Genomic DNA, 6596 nt, shown 5'->3' with positions numbered 1-6596 from the left:
TTCTATTGAAGAACTTTTAACTAAAGAATGTATAAAAGAAGTAAATCGACCATTTGTCGTTAATCCACTTACTGTGTCGGTAAATAGTACGGGTAAAGAAAGATTAGTCTTAGATTTGAGACATGTTAATAAATTTGTCGAGAAACAAAAAGTTAAATTTGAAGGGGTTAAAGAAGCTATGACATTTGTAAATTTTAGCGGTTTTGGGTTTAAATTTGATTTAAAGTCTGGTTATCACCATATAGAAATTCACCCTGATCATCAAAAATATTTAGGATTTTCTTGGCAATATGGTGATACAGTGCGTTATTTTACTTTTTCGGTTTTGCCTTTTGGACTTTCATCAGCTGGTCATATATTTACCAAGACAGTACGTGTGTTAGTTAAATACTGGAGATCTTTAGGATTTCCCATGGTGGTTTATTTAGATGATGGTATGGGTACAGCAGAAAATTTTGATACATGTTTTGAATTATCGAAAACAGTAAAAAATTATATACTGCTTTCCGGTTTTATTGCTAATACAGAAAAGAGTGTCTGGGAACCAGTACAAAATATTGATTGGTTAGGTTTTGTTTGGAACTTTAAAGATTGTACTTTAGAAATATCGCTTAAAAAATTATTTGCTTTAAAGCTGGTAATATCGAGCGTAGTAGATGGAAAAACTATTTTGACTTATAGATGTATTGCTAAAATATGTGGAAAAATCATTTCTATGATTCCTGCTCTTGGTAACGTTTGTCAAATGATGACGAAGCATATGCATATGGTAGTCTGTTGTAGATCTGCATGGGACGATGTCATCCCTATAAATGACAACATTTTGAAGGAACTAAAATTTTGGTATTTTGAATGCGAGTCATTATCTTTCCAACGCATTGTACCTATAAATAGAATACCACAGCGTGTAATTTTCACTGACGCTAGTCAGTATGCCGGAGCAGGGTTTATAATGAATGATAACAAAATTGTACATTTTATGTTTGATGGTCATGAAAGAAGCAAAAGTTCTACATGGAGAGAATTGAAAACTGTAGAAAAGAATATTTCTTCTTTTAAATCTGATTTAACAGGAAAATTTGTTAAACTTTATACAGATAACCAAAATGTAGTACAGATTGTTAAAAAGGGTAGCATGAAAGTAGAATTACAAGACATTGCTTTAAGCTTATTTCATTTTTGTTTGTCACATAATATTTTCTTGGATGTTGAATGGATACCTAGAGATAAAAATACTTATGCAGATTATCTGAGCAAAATTTTTGATTATGACGATTGGGGTGTTTCCTATCAAATTTTTATATATTTTGATAAATTATGGGGACCATTCACATGAGACTATTTTAACTCTAGATATTATTCACCGGATACTTCCGGGGTTGATGCTTTCGCATATGATTGGTCTGCTCATAATAACTGGTTAGTTCCACCAGTTTGTTTAGTTAGCAAGTGTTTAAATCACATGCGATTATGTAAAGCTAAAGGCACTTTAGTTGTACCTAAATGGCCATCAGCGTTATTTTGGCCTATCTTAGTGAATAGGTTTTCAGACAGATTTAAATCTTTTGTTATAGACTTTAGAGAGTATGTAAAACCTATGAAATTTTTTACAAAAGGTTCACAAGAAAAGAGTATATTTGCACAGAGACCTTTTAACAGTAATGTATCTGTTTTGTTGTTGGATTTCTCGAAGTATTGAGATTTATGCATTGAATGTTGTATACAGACTGTAGTTGATTTAGTTTTCTGCGATGGTTATTTGCCGCAGTTATCAGATATGAGACTATATTCGAAAGAACGTTAAATTTAACATTGTGATGTTTTAACTGCAACAATTAGATATGTCATTGTTAACATTGTTGATTAATTGTTTATGAATACAGTGAGGGTTAATGCCACTGTATATATATATAAGTATATGACTTTTTTAAATACTGTGAGGTTGAATGCCACAGTAAGTGTGCGAGGAAAATGCCGCATTCATTTGTTTGCGAGGAAAATGCCGCACTCATTTGTTTGCGAGGGAAATGCCGCATTCATTTTTTTGCGAGGGAAATGCCGCATTCATTTGTTTGCGAGGGAAATGCCGCACTGGGTTGTTTGCGAGGGAAATGCCGCACTGGGTTGTTTGCGAGGGAAATGCCGCATTCATTTATAGTAGTAATGTTAATTATATTTACTTTGTTTATAGTTATTACTTGGTATTCATTATTATGTTTATTTTACAGATCAATGGAAACAATTTGAGCGTTATGCCAATGATTCAAGATTTTGCCAGTATCATACGAGATTTACCCTCCTTTGTCGAATCGTCTAGATCAAATTCTACAATTAAGAAATACAAGTGCTATTTTAAAAAGTTTGAAAAATGGTGTGTTTCATGTTCACTTGAGTGTTTACCAGCGACAACTACCACGATTTCTATGTATATAGGTGGACTCATTCAACAGGGATCCAGTGTTGCGATTTTAGATGCAAGTTTTTATTCAATAAAATGGTTTCATGACTTTAATTTCAAACATAATCCTTGTTCAGACAAATTCCTTGGTCTTATTTATGAAGGAGGAAGGAGATTGCTAAGTAAACCTATAAACAAAAAAGAACCTATTACGCCAGATATATTAAGGAAAATTGTTTTGAAGTTCGGAGATCATAATAATCTCAAAACATTGCGTGTAGTAGTATTATTTCTGTTAGGATTTTCTGGATTTTTGAGGTATAGTGAATTGGCTAACATTAAGATGAATAATATTGAGTTTCAAGTCAGTCATGTTAAAATTCGCATTGATAAAAGCAAAACTGATTTATACAGAAGGGGTAATTCTGTTGTTATAGCTGCAACAGGTACAGATTTATGTCCAGTTTTTTGGTTAAATAAGTATATCAATTTAGCTGAATTGAGTAAAAATTCTGATAGCTATATTTTCAGAGCACTGTCTTTTATGAAATCGAAAGATGTTTATAAATTATGTAATGTAAATAGTCCATTGTCCTATACCAGAGCGAGAGAAATTTTGTTAGGTGTTTATCAGATATTGGTTTAGATAAGCTTAAGTTTGGGCTTCATAGTTTGAGAAGTGGTGGCGCTTCTACGGGGGCTAATAGAGGAGTCTCTGATAGGTTACTTAAAGTCCACGGTAGATGGGCTTCTGATAAAGCCAAAGATGGGTATATTAAAGACAATTTAAAATCTCAAATGGCTGTTTCCTTGAATCTTGGCATATAGTTCTCAAATTATTAATTCCTTTGTTTTATCGAAGTTACTGCGAGCAAACAAACCTAAATTATGACTTGTCTCTTATTTAGCCATGTATTTAGTATAGAAATGTTTTAAATTCGGACGAATTCATGAGGGAGAATTTAAATTTATTTCTATTCCGTTATATTTGGAATTTCCCTATTCTATTTCTGTCTTTAGACTTGTGGTACAAGTTTGGCTAGTATGTAAATCAGAAGTGGTCTGATGTTACTGTTGTTTTCTGCACGAATATTTCGAGGGCGGTAGTACGGGTGGGGTTTTATAGGCATATATAAGTCCTGATTACGTTTGATTATTATCGATGTGCTCGAGTAACTTTGATAGACGAAGTTAACGTTAAGCTCTGCATAATATATTACAGTTATGTTTGTATTGATATGTATTTAGAGGACATTGTGAATGTATATAGATGGAATTGTGGTATATTTTTGTAAATTGTAAAATGTTCACAAGATATTAAATGTTGTTTCGCTGAGAAAATAAGAAAGTTACTGTGAGCAAACAAACCTAAATTATGACTTGTCTCTTATTTAGCCATGTATTTAGTATAGAAATGTTTTAAATTCGGACGAATTCATGAGGGAGAATTTAAACAGAAAGATACGAGGACCGATAACACTGAACACAAACAGAGAAAACGTTATTTAAATGGTATATTTGTGCTTCTGAAGGTTATCGAAATGATAGTTTTAAACATATACTCAAATTTAAATACGTCGGATATCTTTTTTTAAAGATAGTTCTTGTTTAGAGTTGTTTTTTTAAGTTTTCTTTTATTTGTTACAGCAGACACAATATCTGGTCTGTAAGTTCACGTCAAACGAATTCATGCACATGAAGTATGTAATCTTCACTTATCATTTAAGTATTTGCTGCACTGAGAGCATTATCTAAAAGCATTATCTGACTTATATACTGTCAAAAAAAAGTTTTTTTAAAAGATTTGCAAAATTAAGAATTCTATTTTACCGACAACACTAAGGTGGAATATTCCTTTCTAATGCGTTCAGGTTTTAACACGCCCTACGGATCATTTAGAATGTGAAATAAAACTCACTAATTAATAAAGATATAAACCTTTTGAAAATTATTATCCATACACAATAAAAAGATTACTGTAAATGCATGAAGAAAGACACAAATGTATTGTGACCATCCGATAACAGTGTATGACAAATACAAGACACATTGTAAGAAATTTATTGTACCACTTAGTTTATGGAAAAGCGGGAATTGTAATGTCATTTCTATCGCGGAAAAGTTGTTATTATTCTAACATTTTAAATTGAATCGAATGAAAAAATCAGAAAGATTGTCTTTTGAATAGTAATACATTTTACTAACTGATAATCAGGATATAATTATTTACCCTCCGCACCCGACCCTTTTGTGAGTTACGTTAATGTTATTCAATAGAAAATAAGATTATCTTATTATTAGAACATACTCACCCCTTCTCGTCCAATGAGAAGTCAGTTTTTTGCCCTCTAATTTTCATAGTACATGGTTTTCCATGCACTATGAAATGCTATACATGAATGACTTTTCATTGTCGGTTAATTATGAAAGTGAACTCTTACTAGTTGCACTAACGAAGTGTTCAATCCCCTATGGCATTTTCCTTGGGAAAATAGCCTACTGATTAAAGATGAAAGAGCAAAGATTTAAATTAAAAAAAAATGAATTTTGCAAAATTTTATGCATTTGTTAATGGAACACATATATAGAATACACAAAAAAAATTGGTAAGGATAAATAAAATGATATTTATTTAATTTATATACCTTACATTTGAGGGAATTATTGTCTTTTTCTTTCAAAAATACACAATGCCAGACTGCTGATATATAAAGCAAAAGATTGTTTTCGGAGAAACACAATACATTTAAATTTATCAAATAAAAGTAAGCATTTAATGTTGAATGGTCTGAATTCAAATATTCATACAGAGAGTACGTCGATTTATATTTATAAAAAAAAATCAAATTTCAAAAAGGGGATTTTCATAGCATTGTGTTGCTTTTTAAAATAAAAATAAAAATCTAAAGATATATAAGTATTAAATTTTACCTGAAGCAGAAGAAAAACAATTTATCCTTCACAAACTATGTCAATACTATTTCATTTCATCCATTGAAATGATCATTACATGTCCCTATGTTTTATATTTAGTTCATTATAAAAAGTGAACTCTTATTTAGGTTTGACTATTACAATGGGAAAGGATAGTTTTGTAAGGTCACTCGAAAGTGTGAATATGTTCTAAATTGGTCAGACAATACTTGGTCATGTTTTATGAAGATTTAAGCCCTCGGCTTCGCCTTGGGCTTAAATCTTCATAAAACATGACCAAGTATTGTCTAACCTATAAGTTGATCATTTAAAAAAGTAAAAGGTATACATAGATTTATAAAAGTCAAGAACTGAACTGACACGAATTCGAATATAAATACATGTAGGTCACAGTATGATCTCCTATTCAGTGTGTAGTGTCTTATTTGCCACTAGACGTTAAGCAAGCAACCAAAATTCAATTAACCTATTCAGTGTGACTCAATAAGATTTTCAAAATCTTACACACGAATATGTTAAATCTGGCTTTATTTGATGAAAGTCTACATTAAAATTCATCTCACATCTCTATGATAATGTTTCTTTATTGTAGCGATAAATTAACAAAACTTCACGTTATTTGTTTCTAAAATTAAAATGCGGGAAATGACGGTTTCTTTTACACCCATAATCGATTGAACTTTAAAAAATAAATTTCCAAATCGGCAACAAAAAACTATCAGACGAATACAATTTTGAAGTAAATTTTAGATTGCAGACTGGGGTCCAATAAAAATCCCCCCCCCCCCCAGCATTTAGTGCTCGGAGCTGACACAACACGATACAACACAACCCCAGTAAGTTAATAGCCAACGAATTTCCAACTGTTTTTCCGTATATTTTCCTCTTCTATACATTATTATCTATCTTTTAGTTTAAACATATTTATTTATAGTGGATTGGGAAACAAGTTTTACAACTTATATTAATCCCTTTCCACTTAGCGGGTGCGAGTGCTGCCTTATTGTGGCATTAGCCTGCTCGTTTTCGATATCTACAAGGGTGTCTTTAACGTGCAAGAGATACGGCGCTCTCTTAACACGTGTCAGCCATTTATCGTCCCCTTCCGACGGACTATCATCGTTTCCTCAAGACCATACTCGCAAATGCTGTCAAGGGAGAGCCGAAAATTCACTCCCTAAAACTTTCATCCCGAACGGGAATCGAACCAGGAACTTTTATGTTAGAAGTCCGATGCACTAACCACTACACCACAACTCTCAAC

The 6596-nt window shown here is 32.0% G+C and overlaps 1 pseudogene; it reads left to right on the top strand.

The window, feature by feature from the left end:
• The first annotated feature begins 2258 nt into the window (after nt 1-2258).
• Nucleotides 2259-3226, top strand: LOC143043709 (integrase/recombinase xerD homolog; annotated as a pseudogene).
• The last annotated feature ends 3370 nt before the right edge of the window (nt 3227-6596 follow it).

The sequence above is a fragment of the Mytilus galloprovincialis genome, chromosome 8 (assembly GCF_965363235.1).
Source record: "Mytilus galloprovincialis chromosome 8, xbMytGall1.hap1.1, whole genome shotgun sequence".
In the NCBI taxonomy this organism is placed as follows: Eukaryota; Metazoa; Mollusca; class Bivalvia; order Mytilida; family Mytilidae; genus Mytilus; species Mytilus galloprovincialis.
The sequence above is the reverse complement of the archived record's forward strand: the minus strand, read 5'-3'. Positions and strand labels throughout refer to the sequence as shown.